At 42.3% G+C, this 24453-nt stretch overlaps 1 protein-coding gene across 1 annotated transcript in view; it reads right to left on the bottom strand.

Annotated features, from left to right (window-relative positions):
- Positions 1 to 24453, bottom strand: part of LOC140204675 (von Willebrand factor C and EGF domain-containing protein-like) — a gene marked incomplete at its 3' end in the record, with an annotated part of 363358 nt that overhangs the window by 87857 nt on the left and 251048 nt on the right. The gene's annotated exons all lie outside the window — the stretch shown is intronic.

Below are 24453 nucleotides of genomic sequence, written 5' to 3' on the forward strand. Positions count from 1 at the left end.
AGGGCTTACAGTGCTCCACATTCATTGCATAACTCTTCTACATGTGTTGTATAATGGTCTGCACCTTCACCATTCCCCAGGCTGACACTTTAACAAATCCAGCTGGATGACACATTGCTGTCATATCCTCTCGCTTCCTTTAAACACTGCAGTCCCGAGCCGTGGGAGCAATCATCTCAACTTGCAAACTGACATAGCATGACAGCAATCTGAGCTCACGCTGCTGCAGTCAGATTCTGGGTTGCAGCCAACTGTGCTGGATCGAGAGCTGCAATGTCCATCCGTCATCATGTGGCATCATTGCCATATCTGAAAAGTTCCGCTTTAAATCATGCACAAAATTGTGTTGGCAAATACTGGCTTTATAACGTGATGCAAATGAGCTCATTTGTTAGCCTTCTTCTGGAAGCTGTCGTATGCAAATATTTATCTGAGTCATTTCTGACAGAATCTATGCTTAACATCAAACTCCAGCAATCCGACTTTTGTGCCCTTTATTGTTCCAAATTGTGCAGATTTAATATCTGAGCTGATAACTGTGAGTGTATCATCAGGTGATTTTGCTTCCTTACCATCATGGACTCCATGTTTTTTCCCCATCATGCCCTGCAAGTTTGCTCACCTTGCATATCACAAAGCTGATGACAACAAAAATAAGGTATATATCTGTATACCCATTTCCTATCTTTAAAGCAGAAGAAATGGCAGTTAATAATTAGCAGATGGTGGGATGTGTGAACAACTGGCAGATGATAAGGTTATTTTACTTGGTTTCAGCCCTCTCCTGGCCATAGTTTCGACAATGAAGATTCCAGTAATGCCTTCTCCGTGAAGATTACCTCATGCTGTAACCTATCCCTTTGTGGTTAGTCCTACACATTTCCATTTGGGCATCAGTCTCTAAGAGAATACGAATTGTCTGAATGTATTGAACCATCTATTTGAATGATGTACCAAAAGATTTCAAAAAGCAAATTTATTATCAAAGTACATATGCTTCACTATATACTACCCTGAGATACATTTTTTTGCAGGTATTCCTAATAGAACAAAGAAATGCAAATGAATAAATTGAAAACTACACACAGACTGGCAAGATGACAAACTGCACAAATAAAAATATAATAAACACAAAGTAGGTAAATAATACAGAGAACATGAGTTGTAAAGTCCTTGAAAGTGTGTCCATAGGTTGAGTTCAGTGATCAGTTTAGTGTTGAGGTGAGTGAAGTTATCCTCACTGGTTCAGGAGACTGATGGTTGAAGAGTAATAACTGCTCATGAACCTGGTGGTGTGGGGCCTGAGACTCCCATACTTCCTTCCTGATGGCAACAGTGAGAAGAGAGGATTGCCTGGATGGTGGGGGTCCTTGATGGTGTTTTCTTCTGACAGTGCTCCTTGTAGATATACTCAATGGTGGGGAGGGCTTTTCCTGTGATGGGCTGGGCTGTACCACTACTCTTTGGAAGCTTTTCCATTCTTGGGCATGGTGTTTTCATATCAGGCCATGATCCAACCAGCCAGGATACTTTCCACTGTGCATCTATGGAAGTATTTCAAAGTTTTAGATGACATACTGAATCTGCGCCAATATCTGAGAAAGTAGAGGCACAACTGCGCCATTTACATGCTGGTCTCAGGACAGATCCTGCAAGATGATAACACCAAGGAATTCCAAGTTACTGATCACAAAATGAGGACCTGATACACGGAACTCCATTTGCTTCCTCCTGCAGTCAATAATCAGCTCATTCGTTTTGCTGGCATTGAATGAAAGGCTGATGTTGTGGCATCTTCCAACCAAATTTTCAATCTCACTCCTATATGACAACTCGTAACCACCTTTGATTCAACTAACAATAATGGTGTCATTGGCAAATTTAAATATGGTGTTGGAGCTGTATTTAGCTATACAATCATAAGTATAAAGTGAGTAGAGCAGAGGACTAAGCTCGCAGCTTTGTGGTGCACCTGTGCTGAAGGTGATTGTGGAGGGGATGTTTTTGCCAATCCAAGCTGACTGGGATTTGCAAGTGAGAAAGTTGAGGATTCAATTGCACAAGAAGGTATTTAGAAATAGGTCGTGAAGCTTATTGATTAGTTTTGAGGGGATAATATTGTCGAATGGAAAGCTCCATTAAAGGAAAAGCGTCCTGATATATGCATGTTCACTGTCCAGATGCTCCAGAGCTGAGTGAAGAGACAGTCAAATGGCATCTGCTGTTGACCTGTTATGATGGCAGGCAAATCGGAGTAGATCCAAGACACTCCTCAAGCAGGAGGTGATATGTTTCATGACCAGCCTCTCAATGCATGTTGTTGTGTTGCTGGACCCATCATTGAGGCAGGTTACTACAATTATTCTAGGGCACTGGTATGATTGAAGCCTACTTGAAATAGTGGATATGTATATTCTGGCAGGTGGTGTGAGGCAATCCTATAGTTCTAGGTACTATCCTTGTTAATTGGTGAACACTCGGGTGTGGTAGATTCACTAAGTGCAGTCATAAAATCTCTGAATGCATTGGATGGGATATGTTAATTGAAAGTTACACTCACTGGTCTGGAGATTTATATATGTGAATCAGCATCCAGGATTTTAGTGCTCCACTTCTGGCATTGAGCTCTGCTTCTCCCAGTTTAATGTGATTGATTCTTTCCCCACAGATGTGCTGTGATCTGCTGAGTGTTTCCAACAGTTTACTTTTATTTTAGTGTTAACTAGTGCAAACCAACTTTAAATGATCCTAGCAAATTACTCTGGGAGTCCCAATCAAACGATCAACCATGGTTAGTGATGGGTGCATGTGGAAATCAGTATAATTAGCAGGCAACACACAGCTTATAGGTGTGCATTGCAATCTCTGAGCATGGGTTAATCAAAAATTGGGAGTTCTGTGCTTAGGGACAACCAAATTTACATCTTATCATCTGGGTTGCAGTATGGGGGTTGCAGTGCACTGAGAATAGAAAATCCAAAATAATGTATAGAGAGGATGTGGAGGATGGAAGAGTGAAATCAATGTGCTAAGCATTTATAAGTTAATCAGTTTCTTCAATATACCTACAATTCTGCCATTTATATTCTCTCTAATATAATTAATGGAAATTTCTTACAAGAGTCTTCCTGGGCAATGAATTTAAATAAGCAATTCAATCACTGAAAAGCATATGGGAGCATCAAGGCAGAATGGTGCCCAGTCTAGACTCCCTAAGGGATGAAGCAAGTTGGATATCCTCTTGTGAAGTGTCTGCACCATGCCCGGCTCATCTTCCAAAATTGAAGGGCAAGGGTCATATACAGCTGAGACAGCCCCACCACCCCACAGAAATCAAATAAATACTTGCAACCTCTTACCCGACAAGTGCACTCAACACATTCCGACACTGTCCAGGTACTACCATCCTGTTGCAAGTTCCCATTATGCCAGCAGGATGTTGGTGGTGTCCAGGGAGTGGCTCGAATAGCAGCTGGGAAAGGTTGCTTGAGAGATTCCATTATTGCAACTGGGGCAGGTGGGCGTTCTGTAAAACAACGCCATAAAGCTCAATACAGATATATTGATAGGGCATAATATTTCTATCTAAAACTGCAGAGTGATTGTTAGATCTCCAGATAATGCAAATGGAACAAGGACAAGTGGCAGAATTATCTGGTTAGAAGAACAAGTAAATGTAGAGGCACAAACTCATGAAATTAGTTTGCATCACAATTCTGAAACACTGTCCAGGGACCATCAAGAAAGTAGTTCCAAGCATTCTCTGCTTGAAATTATTCATCTTTCTCTTAACTAATTTAAACTCATTCTTCAAAGGGAACATCCTAGGAAACTCTTCAGTCCAAGCAGTACAAGTCATATGCCAATAACATCACTGTACCTCTTTTCATAGTGGTACACTGAATGCAACTAATTTATGCTAGAAACAATGGAGATGGGGAGGCATGGAGCACTTGCAAAATATGAAAGTATAATGACAATTATTGAGAAAGTAGGAACAGAAGGTTAGATACACTGTTAGTGTTATGTGCCAGTTTACCACAGGTGGAAAAGCAGCTAATGGAGTCTGTGGGGATCAATGGTTCCAGGATTTGAGAAGGGCCGTACAATGTTGTTTGTGGATATCCTTTGGGAAAGCAATGAGTGTCAACATCAGTCATGTTCATATTGCAAAAGTGACCTTTTATTGTTATTCCCTATGCAATCTGAAAGGGACTGGAAGAGGCAAAATTAAGTTTTTACTGATTCTTCAAATCTCATTTCATCACCCTGCATACAACATAGGCCTTCACAAATTAAATTGAAGGAGAGAAAGTCAGTGATTCTAGTTGCCAAGACTGCAACATGCCATGATATTAGTTTTGCCAATTGGCCATGATGCAGGAGACTTGATTGCTGAAATTGAAGAAATCATTACTCCAATGTTCTGAACCCCCAGATGTGCTATAGTAGCACCTCTTGTATCCCTCCCCTCTACTGTAGTCCTGTTTGCTTCTTCACCAACCACTGGCTATCCTCCTCTTGTCTGATGAGAATTCTCAGGAGGATCTCCATAGAGAAATGAGTTGATCAAGAATCTCAGCCACCATGACAATTATCTGTATTAACCAAAACTCACAGTTGTAATCCTGGTAAAAAAAAAACTTCAAAAACAGAGTATAGCATTTGAACTGTGCTAAAATTCCTTTAAATAACACTGGAATTGGGTCCTTCTGGCTTAAGTACTGCACATTGACACAAGTTCCTCAACGCAATTCACAATGTTTCTAATTCCCACCACTGCCCACCCCTATTCCACTAACACATTGATGCTTTGGGCAAGTATCATATCAATACTACTCCTGGACTACAAATAAATTTAACTTAATATTCTCCTTTCCAACCACTGAGAAATGACTTCAGTGCTAATTTGCCCTATTTACAGGGAGAGATCACGAATGTAAAACTTTAACTCTCTTCTAATGCTGTTATGAATTCTGCCAAGGATGGTCCAAAGCCCAGATGCAAAAGGAGAAGTGATGGGCTAGCAAACCATCCCATAAAATCACACAGCTACAAAAAGAACAAGAGAACCTCCAAAGACCTCATCCCTGGGAGAGGAAGGATCTTCGCTTAGAAGACAGAAGATGGATTACACCTGGGAACAACTTGAAAGACAGGCCCAGGACAGAGCACTCTGGTAATCTGCTGTTGATGCCCTATGACCCAACATGGGCTTAAAAAAATGATGTTTTAGCCTCTGCCTACTTTCAGCTTTTCTTAATCCTTCCACACTTAAGAATGGAACAACAAAGGAAAATGACTGACATGCATTGATTTCTATTCCAGCAGGAGGAAAAGATTATTTAAAAAGTCTGGCCTCTTTTTCCCCCAAACACAATATACAACAAACATTCCTCAACAGATTAAAGCAAACATATCACCTCAGGTTTCAGAAGATTAGTGCAACACTTTGTTTTCACCCCTGAATCTATTGCTACCTGAATTCTTGTCATATTCCACTTAGCATATAAAGGAATGCTGCTTGATTGTCCTCCGTACATTCTCTCTGTACTCACCTGTACAGGTGTTGTTTACGCTTAGGTGAAATCCATCCGGACAAGTACAGTAGAAACTTCCCTCAGTGTTAAAGCAATGATGAGAGCATGGGCTGGACAAGCATTCGTTAATATCTGAGAAAATAAAATGATCCATATCAAGCAATATGTAGGCTTTCAACAACGCTCACATCAGTACAATATTAGCAGGCATGGAGAAAGTGAAGAATAGCAGATGATCAGTTGCAAGCTCGGTTCAGAGCTGGGCTGGCATTCCTGCAATTTATTGAAGGTTTATCGAACACGTGGAAAAGATGCCTCACACTTTATTATTACTGAGACACCAAACCAATCAGAATCATATTAAAAAAAATACTGTCAGTACTGCATGGAATCTGAAATTCAGTGCCGAACTTGATCGGTTAGTGACCATGAAAAGTTCATTTCAAATGGCAGAGGCTGTAGCAATAATCCCTGATTTAGTCTGTTCAGAAAGTATTAAAGACATTGTCTTGTGAGGATTTATGGAATTTTTAGGATTTAATATTTAATATTTAAAGTATTTAATATTTCAGTAATCCTGTATATACATTGATTAAGCATTCAAATTCATTTAAATTATTGATTACCAGTTATATGTAAAAATATGTTCATTGCATATGTCATCACACTACCCCGTGATATGTGGGCACCTTGCTTAAAGTAAAGATGAAGTTACACCCACATTTCTTGGACTCATGTGTTTCCTTTGAATAGGTTTAATGTTTTGAAGTTACGGAATATAATATGTGGATTATTCAGTCTTGAATCCAAGGTCACTTGACTAGATACTGAGTATCAGATGGTTGCCAACAAACATCTCATCCCTGAGCCAATTCTGCACGAAGTTCCAAACCAAATTCTTCTGGCCCTTCTCCTTGAGGGATATGGCTGCTTATTCTCTGAATTCTTACATAAGGTAGAAACATAGACATAGAAACATAGAAAGCCTACAGCACAATACGGTCCCTTCAGCCTACAAAGCCGTGCCGAACATGTCCTTACCTTAGAAATTACCTAGGGTTACCCATAGCCCTCTATTTTTCTGAGCTCCAGGTACCTATCCAGGAGTCTCTTAAAAGACCCCATCATATCCACCTCCACCACTGTCGCCGACAGCTCATTCCATGCACTCACCACTCTCTGCGTAATAAAACTTACCCCTGACATTTCCTCTGTACCAACTTCCAAGCACCTTAAAACTGTGCCCTCTCATGCTAGCTATTTCAGCCCTGGGAAAAAGCCTCTGACTATCCACGCAATCAATGCCTCTCACCGTCTTATACACCTCAATCAGGTCACCTCTCATCCTCCGTCGCTCCAAGGAGAAAAGGCTGAGTTCACTCAACCTATTCTCATAAGGCACGCTCCCCAATCCAGGCAACATCCTTGTAAATCTCCTCTGCACCCTTTCTATGGTTTCCACATCCTTCCTGTAGTGAAGCGACCAGAACTGAGCACAGTACTCCAAGTGTGGTCTGACCAGGGTCCTATATAGCTGCAACATTACCTCTCAGCTCCTAATCTCAATTCCATGATTGATGAAGGCCAATGCACCGTATGCCTTCTTAACCAAAGTGTCAACCTGCGCAGCAGCTTTGAGTGTCCTATGGACTCGGACCCCAAGATCCCTCTGATCCTCCACACTGCCAAGAATCTTACCATTAATACTATATTCTGCCATCATATTTGACCTACCGAAATGAACCACCTCACACTTATCTGGGTTTGAACTTCATCTGCCACTTCTCAGCCCAGTTTTGTATCCTATCGATGTCCCGCTGTAACCTCTGACAGCCCTCCACACTATCCACAACACCACCAACCTTTGTTGGAAGTTGGAATATGGGGAAAAAAAATAAAAGAATACGCACAAAAACCTGGATTGCAAACAGCTAAGGTTAGTAATTGGCACCGTGGTAGCATAGTAGCATTGCAGTTGGCACAATGGTATAACAGCTCGGGCTGTCAGAGTTGGGAGCTCAATCCCCGGATCCTCAGTATGGAGTTTGTATGTCCTCCCCGCGAAATGCTGGAGTTTTCTCCGGATGCTCCGGTTTCCTCCCACAGTCCAAAGGCGAACCGGTTGATTGGTTAATTGGTCATTGGATATCGTCCTATGATTAGGCTATCATTAAATCAGTGTGTTGTGGGAGGCACAGCTTGAAGGGCCAGGAGGGCCGATTCCGTACTGTATCTCAATAAATATAATGTTACGATAAAGGCCAGGTCTATGCAATTGGAATAGCAATATTCATTCATTTCTTTTATGCTGAGATCCTATCAGAATCCTGTGCCAGCTTCTAACTGAACAATTTAAAACTCAAACAGGCAGTTGTTCAGCTGAACCAAAAATCAAATTTGTACAGAAGCAAATGAGAAAACAATGTAGGAAAACTCTTTTGCAAGAGGAAAATGTTGGATTACTGTCCCCATACATGGTAGCAACCAAAAAGCTTTGCTTTATTCCACATCCTGATCTTACCTCTGTACATTTTAACATCCCCCTGCTATGTCTATCTTTCAAAGCAGTTAACAACCTCAAATATAATATCTACAGTTTATGCTAATATATGAAGAGCAGCCATTAGCATAGGGTACTGAAGCACACTTGTGAAACCATTTCTTGGCATGAATCAACAGCTTTGACAAAGAAAAGGGGGGAAATAAGAGCTTTTCTTATAATCGGCAAACTGTAAGTAGTCTATTAACCTCTCATCAGCCACTTGAGACCTTGTTTGCGTCTACAAAAAAAGCTTGAATCTGTACAATCTGTGCCAAGTGCTTAAAAGCTTTCTCAAAGCACACTGATAAAATTCCAGCTCATGGCCACCTCTCCCTCCCACTGAATTTGGCAGTGAAGTAAGGAAGACTGTGTGAATTAATGCTGATAACTACATAAAGCACACACTGTACATATCTTATCACTATGGTAAATTATGCATGGCTGATCTGAGACAGACACAAACTAGGGGCAGTGAGTCACTTTCTGCCAGAGATCTATATCCGGACTTGTAGAATACTTAGTCACACAGTTTATTAATTAAGATTTGGAGTGATTTATATCATCACTGATTTGGCTATCCTGTCCAGTCATCAGCAAGCAGGGTACCTCTGCATGTGACATATGGAAGACTTCAAAGATTTTGTGGTATAAAGCAATATATTCAAGTGTTAGTGATCCTTAAAGTAGTTACAAGGCAGCCCGCAGCTTCACCAGTATTTATCAGCAGTTTCATGTCTATAGAGCAGGTTAATTTATGACAGAGGTGTTGTGATCTCTCATCCCACTATTGTTGTCACCCACTGGCATTCTTCTTTGTATTCCATGAGCGGCACACAACATTGAAAAGAAAACATGGAAATTCCACATGTGGAAATGAATAGAAGTGCAGGAAAATAAATGGCTATTCACAAATTACATTGAACATAAAGCAGTTCACAGAACCATAATCAGACAAAATTTTTATCAAGCCAAAGGAAGAGATAATGAGATCAAGGGCTGTAGAAGAAAAAGGGAGGGGTGAGAGGGGGGAAGAAACAGTGAGAAGGAAGGAAGAAAAAGAGCAAATTGAAAGCATGAAAGAGAGTGGGAATTCCAAGGGCTAGACTCACAATGATGAAATCTTCTGTGGAACAGAATGAAATGGGGAAAGAAGTACAAGGCTGGAGGATGGTCGAGATAGATAAGGGTCTGCAAGAGATTAGTGATGTAATAGTAGGCAATGCCTTGGTGGGATCTGAACACAAAAAGGACAAGAGTTCAGTGCTGATGCATCATAAGTTATTAGGTGAATGGAACAATGTAGGAGTTGAGATATGATCTTTATAGTTTTACTTGAGCTCTAATTCATTAAGAGAGGAAATTGAAACCTGGTCAGAGAGAGTTGAAAACATCACGCCTGGAGTAAAGTATGAATAATAGTTTCAACACCATATTATATTATGTTCCTCTTGATCTAATTCTGTTTTGTAACTTCCCTTGGCGGTAGTGGCTGAAACATCTTTTCTGTTGTTTTTAACTGCCTTGAAATTATACAAAATAAGCTGTTAACAATGCAATAATTCTTTGACCTAAGCTATTGCTTGTGTATTGCCTCATCTTTTAATGCTATTCCCCTGTCTTGCTTAGTCAATGATTTGGATGAGGGGATCAGCTGTACCCTATGCTGCTAATACAAAACTAAGTGGCAATGTGTGTTGTGGGGTAGAATTATAACTACTTGTAACTATGGTGTCCACAACCAAGGATGCCAATCTCAGAATAAGGGGTCAACCATTCAAAGGAAAGATGATAATTTTTCACCAAAATAGAGGAAATCTTTATAATTACGTGTTTGAGATGTCTGTGCAGATTTAGTTATTCGGTATTGGCAAGACAAAGATCAAAAGATTTTCAGATATTGAGGGAATCAGGAGATATTGTATTGGTGAAGGAATAGAAATAAATATCTGGTCTTTTACCTCAATGCTGAAGAGAAAGACGAGAAATGACTTCACTGAATGCCCGAGCTGGTACAAAGGGCAAATTACTTTCTCCTGCTTCTATTCCTTATATTCTATTATGGATGGACGACAGAAGACCAGATTCAGGCAATTTAGCTGAAGGGGAAATCAATGGTCTAGAGGATACTAATCTAGGGTTGGAACACTAATCAAGAGCAAGTGGAAAGTCGAGCTTGCAGACATGAAAGCTCAGCCTAAAACAAGACCTAGAGGAAGCAAATGGACTCAGGGGCAAGTGGATGGTAACAATGTCTTTGAAACTTCACATTACTTAATTGACAAAAAACTTACTGCATTAGGACTAGATACTGGATAAATGGGACAATGGAAAGGTTAAGACATTATTAGTATTCAGAGAAACCCACACAAGGTACTGGAGGAACTCAGCAGGTCAGGCAACACCTCGAGAGAGGAACAAATTCTTGTTTTGGACTGAGTATTCAGAAGTAAGTATTGGCATTGTACATGTGGAGTTACCTTATGTCTTTAGGATGATGTTGACACCTTCTGTTCTGTAGAATATTCAGTAAAACATTTATTCTACGATTTATTTCAAGGTTGTCCAGATGGTAATCTAGATCCTAGTTTTCATTTGAACTCTATGAATGGAAGTAGGCAACCAGGTGATTAGGAGAAAAAAGTGAAACTAAATGGGCAAGTGTGTTACCTGATGGGATGGTGGAATCAGAATCAATAGCAGCCTTCATATAAGGATTGGTTAAACACTTTGAGGAAAATAGTCTACAGCAATGTGATGAAAGAGCAGGGGAATAAAACTAAATTTCTTTTTGAAAGAGCTCGTACAAACAGAGTGAATGGAATAGTGTCACTCTGCATTGAAAAAAGATGGATAAGAGACAAAAGAGGCCAAAGCTTGCAAGCTTGAGACTGTAACTCACTCACACAGATAGGTACAAAGCCACTGGAGATGCTTCAATGCCTTCAACTGGCTACTTAAGACCATAGTCCTAACCAGCTGAACAAGAGGAGGACAGAATAACACCACGTCAAAAGCTGCAACAGTTTCAAGATGAGAAGGGACAGAAGTTAAAGAATGCAAAAATTGATGATATCAAGCACCTTGTCTTTCTGTTGATATTGTCTGATCTGTTTGATAAAACACTTGTTTGAGAGTCTTGGAATTGATCTGAAAAGGACTACCATATTGTCCTCAAGAAACACACACAAAAAAAAAATGCTGGTGGAACGCAGCAGGCCAGGCAGCATCTATAGGAAGAGGTACAGTTGACGTTTCGGGCCAGGACCCTTCGTCAGGACTAACTGAAAGAAGAGATAGTAAGAGATCTGAAAATAGGAGGGGGAGGGGGAGATCCGAAATGATTGGAGAAGACAGGAGGGAAGAGGTGGATCTAAGAGCTGGAAAGTTGATTGGAAAAAAGGATACCAGACTGGAGAAGGGAGAGGATCATGGGATGGGAAGCCTGGGGAGAGAGAGAAGGGGGGAGGGGAGCCTGGAGGGTGGAGAGCAGGCAAGGAGTTATAGTGAGCGGGACAGCATCTGAAGATTTCCTTGTGTCTGTGTTATCCTCAAGAGGCTGCCTTTTACAGATCCTTGGAACAAAATTTGCTTTTAAACAGATTCTTTGGTGCACAGACGTAGTACGCATATCTAAAGAATAAACTTTTACACTTGGATTTCTGCAGCCTCGGGCAATCAGAGAAAATGTTGCATTCTCACTGGAATGGAAGACCAGAGCCAGAACTGGAATATTCATCCTGTCCAACTTCGGTGAAGTGAATTCTTTTGTAGCAACCAATCAAATAAATTGTTAAAAGTCCTTGAACCTTGGCATTGAACCAAACAAAAGTAATAGTAAAAATTCTCTTGGAATTTTTCAACCAGGCTATTTTAAGCATGGGTACTACGAGATATGACATGCAAGTTCTTTGAAACTCTAACAAGGAAACCTGAATCAATGTGTGCAATTTGAAGCATTCCTTATACTTCAGTAATTTAATTTCATGACCAAAATTCTGGAAAGATCATATAAATAGGACGGCTGATATATGGTTCCCTTGAGTGAGATGTTCAGTGGCCACTAACTGTATGTCTGCATGTTCATAGTCTTCTGCTGCAGTAGCCCATCCACTTCAAGGTTTGATGTGTTGTGCATTCAGAGATGCTCTTCCGCACACCACCATTGTAATGTGTGGTAATCTGAGTTACTGTCACTTTCACGTCAGTTTGACCCAGTCTGGTCATTCTCCTCTGACTTCTCTCATTAACAAGGCATTTTTGCCCACAGATTTGGCACTCACTAGATGTGTTTTTTTGTTTTTTGCACCATTCTTTTGCATGAAAGGCCCTGGAGCCCAGCAGTTTCTGAGATATAGAAAACACCTTGTCTGGCACCAACAATCATTCCATAGTCAAATTCACTTGGATCACATTTCTTCTCCATTCTGATGTTTGGTCTGAACATCAACTGAACCTCATGAACATGTCAACATGCTTTTGCGCATTGAGTTGCTGCCACATGACTGACTGATTAGATATTTGCATTAACAAGCAGTTGTACCTAATAAAATTGCCACTGTGTGTTTAAGCTCAAACTTTAAAAACAGAAGGACTGCCTTGTTTGTAACACTTTAATCAAGCAGTCCCATCAATTAGGGAATTCCCTATCAGTTAATTCATAAGCTACTATACAGTATGCACTTCAAGTATAGAAGGGTCCATTTAAAATCCACACTAAATGCCCAGTGATAATCAGTTAAGATTGGACATACAGGCACTGTCGTTCATTTGCAGTTACAGTAATTGTAGGGAAAAATTATGCCAAAGTAAACCTGTATAGAATGCTTCCCTCTTACCCCTTTTCTTCCCCCCAGATGGCCATCACCTTCCTCTGGTGCCCTTCCACCTTGCTTTTCTCCCAGGGTCCACTCTCCTCTCCTTCTTCTTCAGCCCTTTACCTCTTCCACATACCACTTCCAAGCTACTTGCTTCATTCCCCCTCCACGCCCAACTACTTCACCTACCAACGACCAGCATGTAAACATTGATTTCAAGGAGCTGATTACTGACGTATTGAATGCCTTGGAAATCTCTTTAATCATACCTGGAAAGGATGTTTCATGGTCCTTCCTGGCTTTCCTAATTCCCTTCTTGAGTTCTTTTCTGACTTCTGTATAATCCTCAAGGGTTCTGTTTGATTCTAGTTTCTAAAGCTTTACCTTTCACCCTTCATATTTTTGAATCAACACACATCTAAGTTGCTGGTGAACGCAGCAGGCCAGGCAGCATCTCTAGGAAGAGGTACAGTCGACGTTTCAGGCCGAGACCCTTCGTCAGGACTAACTGAAGGAAGAGCTAGTAAGAGATTTGAAAGTGGGATGGGGAGGGGGAGATCCAAAATGATAGGAGAAGACAGGAGGGGGAGGGATGGAGCCAAGAGCTGGACAGGTGATTGGCAAAGGGGGATATGAGAGGATCATGGGACAGGAGGCCCAGGGAGAAGGAAAAGGGGGAGAGGGGGAAAAAAACAGAGGATGGGCAAGGGGTATAGTCAGAGGGGCAGAGGGAGAAAAAGGAGAGAGACGGAAAGAATGTGTGTATATAAATAAATAACGGATGGGGTACGAGGAGGAAGTGGGGCATTAGCAGAAGTTAGAGAAGTCAATGTTCATGCCATCAGGTTGGAGGCTACCCAGACGGAATATAAAATGTTGTCCCTTACACTTCCTCCCTTACCTCCATTCAGGGCCCCAGACAGTCCTTCCAGGTGAGGCGACACTTCACCTGTGAGTCGGCTGGGGTGATATACTGCGTCTGGTGCTCCCAACATGGCCTTCTATATATTGGCGAGACCCGACGCAGACTGGGAGATCATTTTGCTGAACACCTACGCTCTGTCCGCCTGAGAAAGCAGGATCTCCCAGTGGCCACACATTTTAATTCCACATGCCATTCCCATTCTGATATACCTATCCATGGCCTCCTCTACTGTAAAGATGAAGCCACACTCAGGTTGGAGGAACAACACCTGATATTCCATCTGGGTAGCCTCCAACCTGATGGCACGAACATTGACTTCTCTAACTTCCGCTAATGCCCCACTTCCCCCTCGTACCCCATCCATTATTTATTTATATACACACATTCTTTCTGCCTCTCTCCTTTTTCTCCCTCTGCCCCTCTGACTATACCCCTTGCCCACCCTCTGGGTTTTATCCCCCCCTCCCCCTTTTCCTTCTCCCTGGGCCTCCTGTCACATGATCCTCTCATATCCCTTTTGCCAATCACCTGTCCAGCTCTTGGCTCCATCCCTCCCCCTCCTGTCTTCTCCTATTATTTTGGATCTCCCCTTCCCCCTCCCACTTTCCAATCTCTTACTAGCTCTTCCTTCAGTTAGTCCTGACGAAGGGTCTTGGCCCGAAACGTCGACTGTACCTCTTCCTAGAGATGCTTGTTGGAGTGGATTTCTTTTTGGGTAGACGATTTGTTTACACTTAAATGACTTTGGCCACCAGACTTCTATTTTAACTGTTTGACAAAGGATGTGGATTGAGTCCACCACAATGGGCTTCCTAAAAGATGTAAATACCGGATGCTTCTGGTGCCTGATGCTGTAGTTTTGAAGGTAGTATCACCTATACATTATAAATATTAATTGTCTTCTATGTTAGCACGGGAAATGCCAAATAAATGTATCGTAGACTTAACTTACATTCCTAAAGGCTGTGGATACCAACCCAGACATGTTGGCATCAGATGGAAAGGATGAAATCCGAAGGTGTGATGTTGTATGTAGCTTCAATAGGAAACATTGTCTATGCATTGTCTGTAACTTTTTAAGTAGCAATTGCCTTTGTGTTTAGCATATAAATATCGAGCCCACATTTAGCTAGCAGACCTTTCTGTGGAAAGCGTCTTGGTACGTAGGTACCTGCTGTACCTTGTTGTGTCAAACAAAGAAGCTCTTTGTATCTACCAGTGACTCTGTCTCTCCGGTAATTTCATCCATGCTACAACAATGCTGCCTGGCCTGCTGCGTTCACCAGCAACTTAGATGTGTGTTGCTTGAATTTCCAGCATCTGCAGAATTCCTCGTGTTTACTATTTTTGAATCGATTGTTTATTCCCCTCCATAGATGCTGCCTGACCTGTTGCTCTGTGGGTGTGTTACTCAGGATTTCAGCATCTGCAGAATCTTTTGTTCATTTCTTTTCTCTGTAGAAAGATGAACTTTCTCTCAATTTGTATTTTCTTGCCAGTTTTTCTGGTCACTTGCATTGATGCTAGGGGCTAGAATTTGTTCTTGGTTTCCATAATACTCCTCACCTTAATTTAATCAGAATATTATAGAATATCATTGCATTTCTACCCCCTCCACAGTTCTGTCTTTTTCCAATTCCCTATTTGGCTTCCTGGCTCACCCCTTCTCTTCTTCTCCGTTGGCCATCAACTCCCTCTGGTGCCCTTCTTTCCGTTTCTTCCTGTATGCGATTCCTTCTTTTCCATCCCTTTCCCTCTTCCACGTACTACCTCCCGGCTTCGTATTTCATCACCCATCCATCCACATAGGTTCACCTGCCAATTTGTACTCCCTCCCCTCTCCCTTCCTTCTTATTCTGGTTTCTTCCCCTCCTTTCTAGTTCTGATGAAGGGTATCGGCCTGAAGTGTCGACTGTTTACGGCTCTCTATAGATGCTGCCCGACTTGTTGAAATTCTCCAGCATTCTGTATGCATTACTCATTTGAACAGTTTATCCGGGATATTTGTAAGGAGATACATCGTGACCACTCTGTACACGGGCAGGAATACTCATAAGCAGACATTGTCAATTAAACGCATCTCAGACCTAAAGATAATTGAGTACCATCAATCCAAATGCCTGCTGGGACAAGTAAGCGTAGCCACTGCAAAGCCATTCACATGCAGGATCAACATACATATGCAAAACCAAGAGTTTAAACACGCATAGAGAGGTAAACAGCAAGCAAGCATTGCCAAACCAGCCCAATCCCAACAACTAAAAAACAGATGCAATCCAAAGCAAAAACATAACACAAAGGAAATTAAACACAGTATATACTGAATAATGATTCATAATCAAAGACAAAGTTTTTGAAGTAAAATGGTCTCATATCCACATGCATATGTATTAAAAAATTGATTAAATATTTTTCTGTGGTTGCCAAAATCACACACTTTGATTTATGATGCTATACTAGTGATAAGGTGGACTTACCAGCTGTCATCTACAACTACATACATTAAATCCGTTGCTAAGAAAGAATGTTACACAATGTCATTTCTAATAACACATCACATCAATTTACCCCCAAAATATCAATTCTAACATTGCAAGAGCCTACTTCAGAAATATACCAAAGAGAAAATGTTAAATCAATTAAGTTCAGTCAAAGACAGGGCTGGTAGCCAGGGAATTAATGCAATGCCACCATCCACGACAGTTCAATCAACCTGAAGCTTCAGTTTGTTTCACTACTGCTACATCGTGAAGTAAAGACCTCCATATCTTGCCTAATTTTTAAGTTGACTGTGATCCACATGCACCTGGTCTGTAGACCACAGAGATCCAACAGAAAATAGTTACCTTAGCCATTCGGTTCCCTGTGTTATTTGGAATTATGGAACAGGCTGTCATATTCTGTACTTCCATTTCTACATATCAAACCATGTGTTAAGTGCACTTAACACAAACACTATCCACAAAAGAAACCACTTGCAGTCCTCCTGGCCACCCTCAGGGTCGCTCGGCTCGCTGTCGTCTAGGGAAACAGCCTCGGCCCCGCCAAACTGGGTAATTCGTTTGTGTGGATGCTGTGTGAGGTACCCCACCCCGCCCAAATAACAGACATTACACCAGATGCAATTAAATGATTTACAGTTTATAGATATTACTGGAACTATATAATTAAAAGAGAATAAAATATAAAAGGAAAATAAAAGGCGCCACACTTATCAAAGTTCAATCTCTTCGTGCACAAAAAACGTTGGAGCTCAAGGACCTTCTTCTTCACCCTGCGACCCCTCAGACCACCTCAACCGGCCACCTGGGACCAACAACAGTGGTCGACCAGACGCTCCACACGAGTCCGTCTCCGTCTCCTTGCCGAACGTCCCGCTCGGGGTCCGACCCCGTTAGCGGACTCACAGCACCTGGTCCATCCTCTGTCCCTCTCTCCCGCCTTCTGCCCCAAAACCCCATGCATACAGTATCTTCAAATACACCAAAACCATAACAACTATCCCAATTGGTTAATAGCACCCTCTTATCACCCTCTAAACCACAATAAGCTGCTAGCGCAAACTTTCTCAGCGTTAAAGCACAACAAAGCCGCATTCCCCAGATTAACATAACAAAAACGCCATTTTAATTAGCCTCCGCAGTAACATAAAAATCGAAACCCCCTTACACTCTCCCCCCACCAAATAAAGTCATGTCCTCATGACTTTTAAATAACTCACCACCCAGTCCTACAGACACACAACACACACATACACAGATACACACAGTGACAGTGCTCCCCAAACAGTGGACCTTACTCCCGTCCCACGGGCGCTAAATAGGCCAACCTATCTGGGAGCTTCTTAACCCTCTGAGACCTCCGTACCCCCTCACCTAAACCCACAAGGCTCAGACACTACTAGGGATACCTCGGGCCTGCTTGCCAACTCCTCTCTCACTCAGGCCACCACTACAGCTCGGAGCCCCCTGTTCCGTGGCCGGGGCCCTGCCTCTCCTCCTTCCCGATCCTGCCGCAACTCAGACTGCCCACAGCTAGTCCTCCCCACTACACCTGACTCAGTGGGAGAAGGGCCAAAGGTCTCTTCCTCAATCAAGGGGAAGTTAGCGAAAGGCAGCATTACCACATGTGCAGCACATCATCCTTTGAATCCGTATCCTTCCTCATTCCTTCGATCGGTAGCTGCTGTTTGAGTTTCTCCAAACTGAAACATTTAGCTGGGGCTACCCCTTCAGCCTCCTGCAGTCGAGACGTCAGCTTCTTCGGGGACTCCTTCAACTCTCGCCACAGCCTCAGCAGTTCTGACTCAGGGTTCCTGGCCATCTCAATCTGAGATGCAGTTACCCCACCAGCTTCTTCCACCCTGACATGAAAAACAGCAGTTAAAGAATGTTCAGCCTCCGGTTGATTCTTCCTGAGGGCGTCCTCCAGGTCAACTTTCAGTTTTTCCACTTCATTTAAACTCGCGATAGTCACCTTCAGGTTCCTTTCAAGCGTCCGCCTCCCCTTTCCGAGATCTGTCCTCCATTTCTTTACCTCCTCAGGAGTGTAGTCAAACTCCCCTCCCTGGGCTCTCGGCTTTCTGTTGACCTTAGTCAGAACACTTCCTTGATCTTCCCCAACTTGTAAATCTTCCAATCTGTTCTGAATGGACGTCTTTAGTTTCTGCTGATCCCTTCGAAGGTGGGTCATTGTTTCTTCTCGCTGGATTAATTCGTCAGTATATGACCGCAGTGCGGTGCAAATCCCCTCTCTTCCCTGTGTCTCATTCAGATTGACGACCTGGGTTTCCATCCCCCGGTCCACCACTGTCTGTCCCAACACCAGGAAGTTCAACTGGTATGTCGGGTCATTTTCCTCACATTGCACCAAACTCCTCCGGCCAAAAACTCCTCCACATTTGACACTTCGCTTCGGTTGCCCGGGCTCAGCCACTCGCTTCGCCTCATAGTCCCCCCATGCGAATCCAAGCTCTAGGCGGTCATCCACATATGTCAAAACTCCACACACCTTCACTTCCCCCACGGTTTTCCTCATGCCCCGCGGGAAGGATGCAGGGGCTCCGGATATGCCCTTGGGCATCTTTCCGGATCGGAAGAATCCTAGGGAACTAATAAAGGCCATCTTCGGCTCAACAGCCGCACTCCTCAGGATCTGGCAACATCCACCCCTCAGATGCAGCACATTAAACCACGTCGCCTCATCCACACACACGCTGCCTTCATCTTCCACGCCGCCAGGGTCCAGTTGCCGCGTCCTCTCTTTCACTGAGGTGTCTTCAGCGGTCAACTCCCCTCCCTCGTGGTGGTTCGGAGCATCTACTAAGAGGGTCTCACCCTCAGCTACTTTCCCCAAGCCGTACCACCGCTGGGTCTCGTTTAAATTCGGTACTGGCTCAAGGCTGCTACACACGTCCTCAGAAGCAACTCGACACACTGGGTGCCCAGAAAACGCCTCCATGAACTCCAGGATCATTAACCAATCATCGTCTTCTGGATAACTACTGCCACTAGTACCCAAAGTCTCCGGTGCCCTTGCGGTTGTCAAGGATAAATGCTTCAGACACCGGTTGTAAAACGAACTGTAAAACAACTTGATCTGTGCCCCGGGGTCGAGGATAGCTTTAGCATCGCTTCCCTCTATCCATAACGACACCCTGGGGCGTGGCCCCTCTAAGTCTTCAGGAATAGGGTCTTTTCCTTGCGGAAGTTCAGTGGTACATTGCTGGGAACGTGCTTCCCCAGAGACCCCAAGCCGTTCCCCTCACTGGGCCTCCACTAAGTTTCCCGACATCTCTCTGATCAGCTGAACAACTGATCCCCTGAAATGATCCCCCTGGCACTACAAGCAATTTAGCCGCCCTCCTCGCCAGAGAAGACACACTGAAAACTTTCCCCCCTCTTTCAAATAACTGACAGCTGTCACTACGGTGTAAGTGAACCTGACAGCTCTAACACCGTCACCAGCCCGCCTACTCAAACTTTCAACCAATCCCTGTCGCTCTCCCTCAACCAAGCACTGCCACTCATCTAACAACTGAGAGATCCGCTCCGCCCACGTCTCACACCTCTCCGCCCCTCCTGGGGTGGACACTATCCCCAGTGCCAGGCGGAGCCTGCCAGAGCTAGAACATTTATTCGCAGACTCTACCTCCAAATCAGACCACTCTTTCCTCTCTCTCCCAACTGCATGGACAGCCCCGAGTGCCACCTCTAACTCGTCAATGCTAGTCTGAACTCGAACAAAGACCGCACCCACAACGCATACAGCAATCAACAGCAAATAACCCACAGAGACACACATTACAGATTTAACCAGGGCACCCACACAGCATACCAACAGACTCAAGCATCCCGGACAAAGCCCCCACAATGTAGCCCCCCTGGCCACCCTCAGGGTCGCTTGGCTCGCTGTCGTCTAGGGAAACAGCCTCGGCCCCGCCAAACTGGGTAATTCGTTTGTGTGGATGCTGTGTGAGGTACCCCACCCCGCCCAAATAACAGACATTACACCAGATGCAATTAAATGATTTACAGTTTGTAGCTATTACTGGAACTATATAATTAAAAGAGAATAAAATATAAAAGGAAAATAAAAGGCGCCACACTTATCAAAGTTCAATCTCTTCGTGCACAAAAACAGTTGGAGCTCAAGGACCTTCTTCTTCACCCTGCGACCCCTCGGACCACCTCGACCGGCCGCCTGGGACCAACAACGGTGGTCGACCAGACGCTCCACACGAGTCTGTCTCCGTCTCCTCGCCAAACGTCCCGCTCGGGGTCCGACCCCGTTAGCGGACTCACAGCACCTGGTCCATCCTCTGTCCCTCTCTCCCGCCTTCTGCCCCAAAACCCCGCGCATACAGTATCTTCAAATACACCAAAACCATAACAACTATCCCAATTGGTTAATAGCACCCTCTTATCACCCTCTAAACCACAATAAGCTGCTAGCGCAAACTTTCTCAGCGTTAAAGCACAACAAAGCCGCATTCCCCAGATTAACATAACAAAAACACCATTTTAATTAGCCTCCGCAGTAACATAAAAATCGAAACCCCCTTACACACTATTATTTACCTGAGTCAACAGTAAGCAAAATCAGTGGCAAAATAATTATTGTATATGTATAATTATTGTATATGTTGGTGTATAGAAGATATCATGAAGACATGTATACAGAAGTCAGTAGATATTATAATGCAAATTAAGGCACATGCCGAGCCATTTTCAGAGCTGTAAATTAACGTCACAAATTTAATTAAATCCTTCCTTGTGTTCGCCAAGCTCACTGTGTTCACTTTGGCTTACTTTATGACACAAAGCTATTCCAAAACTTGACATAGTTAACGTAAGGTGAGCTTAACAGATATTATCTACAACCACACTTAATGCACTGCTGAGAAGGTATGTTAAACAATGCCATTTCTAATAACATCACATAATGGTAAGACTCTTGGCAGTGTGGAGGATCAGAGGGATCTTGGGGTCAGGGTCCATAGGACACTCAAAGCTGCTGCACAGGTTGACTCTTTGGATAAGAAGGCATACAGTGCATTGTCTTCATCAATCCTGGGGTTGCCTGCATTGGGGAGCATGCCTTATGAGAATAGGTTGAGTGAACTCGGCCTTTTCTCCTTAAAGTGACAGAGGATGAGAGGTGACCTGATAGGGGTGTATAAGATGATGAGAGGCATTGATTGTGTGGATAGTCAGAGGCTTTTTCCTGGGGCTGAAATGGCTAGCACGAGAGGGCACAGTTTTAAGGTGTTTGGAAGTAGATACAGAGGAGATGTCAGGGGTAAGTTTTTTATGCAGAGAGTGGTGAGTGCGTGGAATGAGCTGCCGGCGACGGTGGTGGAGGTGGATACAATAGGGTCTTTTAAGAGACTTGGGTAGGTACATGGAGCGTAGAAAAATAGAGGGCTATGGGTAACCCTAGGTGATTTCTAAGGTAAGGACATGTTCGGCACAGCCAAAAGGCCTGTATTGTGCTGCAGGTTTTCTATGTTTCTATAAACTGGCTCCAAAATTCCCATTCTTAATGGCTTCCTTGAACAGCAGGATTACATTTGCTAATCCACTGCAAATGCACTGCTAATTTATTAGCTTTCAATCCCACTAATTTCTATCTTTTTTTTTGTAATGATGTTATTTTTTCCAAATGCTCATTCTCTCCAGACTTGCTGTTCCCCATTGTTACCAGGAGATAGACTGTTGCTGTATGAGAACGTTAAAACAAAGTTGTCACTCACAAAATGCAGACACAGTGGACATTTTTACAGAATATTTGGTCCACTAATTCTTTGCTGAATTTCTGGGCAATGTGAAGCTAGCAAGTGGCATGGCATCTATCTAAGCTACAATGTGATTAATACTGATATGAGCAATAAGCATTAATTATTTAATTAAGATACTAAGGGGCATGACTATAACAGACCATAAAGCAAGAAAATTAATAGTGCGGACTACGTTTACTAAAAGATTATCTGGATTAAAAGATTAAATACTAAAATTTTATTTAGATAATGAGGAAAAGAGATAAATTACTTTATAAAGACAGGAATGTCCAGGCAGAATAAGTATAGTGAAAAGTTAACTAGCCCTTATAAAAAGGAAAAACCAAGAACCTTCCATTCCTAATTCCTTGCTGTTATACAATCACAGTTAAAGGCAAGTAAAAATGGCATATTATGTGACAGAAGAATGATTGGTCTCTTTAGGTGCCAATATCAAGTATACAACTTCAAACCATTTTATTGAAGGACAGAGTCCAACAAATTGCTTGTTAAAATCAAAATGTTGACTTGTGCCTATGGTTTAGAAATTTAAGAAGATAAATGGACTAATAAAATAGCATGTAGTAAAGAAAAATAAACTCTGCGAAGTCTCTTGATAAAACAGGGAATTGTTGACAAGAGTTCTGGACCAACTGGAAAATATACAATGAATGATCGGAGGGGAAAACCCTTACCAGGACAGTATTTTCTTCTATTTTGTTGCAAGTGACAGGAAAACTACGTACTAGTATGCTCTAATAACTTTCCTTGGATTTATTTATCCACAAAATCTGATTTAACTTTTCTGGAATCTCTAAAGGGCTTAAAATTCTCAAAATTATATTCATTTCCAGGATGAGCAGTCACATTCCTGATACGTCTAAGTGCTTAAATGAGATTAAAATAAGAACTAAAGTGGTGACATCATTAAAATGTCAAAGCATACAAGTTTTCCATGCTCAACTGGGACAAGGCAATGAGCTTTAAAAGAGCTGCTGCTTATGGGAACAAAGATTTAATAGTGACAGCTTTGCAGATTCCATATTTCAAATTAAGGTTTGCTCTAATTTCAACTACATAGCCAATACGGATTAAATTTTGACAGCAGTTCATTTCACAACTGTATTAATTGTTTTGCCAAAATAATGAATTTCTCAACCTTAATGTTGACATTTTAGGGAAGTGTAAATTATTTGCAGAAATTACTTCTTAAATGTCCTGACGGTAAGATATTGAAGATGTCACATAAAAAGAGGAACTAAATAAATACAAAAAAAAACAAATCACATGGGAAATATGTGTCTTATAAATCCTATAATATTCCTATTGAAAAGTCTCTCTCAGGAATTACCTGTCAACTTCTAAAAAGTGAAAAGACATTATAAATGGTAACACCATGCCATTAAACTTCCTTCAATCAGTAGAAAAAAAACCAGTAGAACTCAATTGTTTGATCCATAGCCTACTGTTTCCTTGATAAAAATTGCCTGCATGCCACGTGGTAAAATGCAGTAACTGTTTGACTGAAAATACATGGCATCTTGAGTCCTGCTGAAGGGTCTCAGCCCGAAACATCGACTGTTCATTCTTTTCCATAGATGCTGCTTGGCCTGCTGAATTCCTCCAGCATTTTGTGTGAGTTACTGATTTTGAGGAAAGCTTGACGTAGGAGCTAAAGGAACTGATTTATGATTGGACAAGCTCAATCAGTTTGGAACTGAAACTTGAAAACTGGCATTACAATGTCCTGCAACAAGGAGCCTGCTGTGCTCACCTGTACAGTCAACTCCATTAGGCAATAGGCTAAACCCAGGGGAACATACACTCTGGCAAGATTGGCAGATACGGTCAGCTGTAACAATAAATGAAACACAGCATGAGAAACTTGTATGCAAAATAAGACCTTTATGTGCTTTTAAAATTTTGTTTATGTTATTCCATTAAGCACTGTCAGACCAGGTGCAAAACAGGTACATTGCAGAATTAATGTTTCTTGAGGTTTGATTCATATTTGTGGCTCAGAAGTTCCATAAACACTGAAGGTTCACCTGGGACTGGAGAACTCTAAATGTTGCCCAAATTTCAAATCAAAATAAAACACAAGCTATGAACATTTGGGACTATTACAGTGCAGTGGCAAAAGCACACATACCAATGCATTTGTGAGGACCACAAAAAGCAAAAAGAAAACAGTCAACATGGATTCAAAACAGAGACATAAATCCAAAGGTCCACTGGAATTGTTCAAAAATAGCAAGCAAATAGAACAAGACCTTATTTAAGTAATTATTACATGAGAGATGCCCAGTGGATAGAATTTACTGACATTTTCAGAAGGCACTAAAAACTTTCCA

Source organism: Mobula birostris, chromosome 11 (genome assembly GCF_030028105.1).
Source record: "Mobula birostris isolate sMobBir1 chromosome 11, sMobBir1.hap1, whole genome shotgun sequence".
NCBI classification, from domain to species: Eukaryota; Metazoa; Chordata; class Chondrichthyes; order Myliobatiformes; family Myliobatidae; genus Mobula; species Mobula birostris.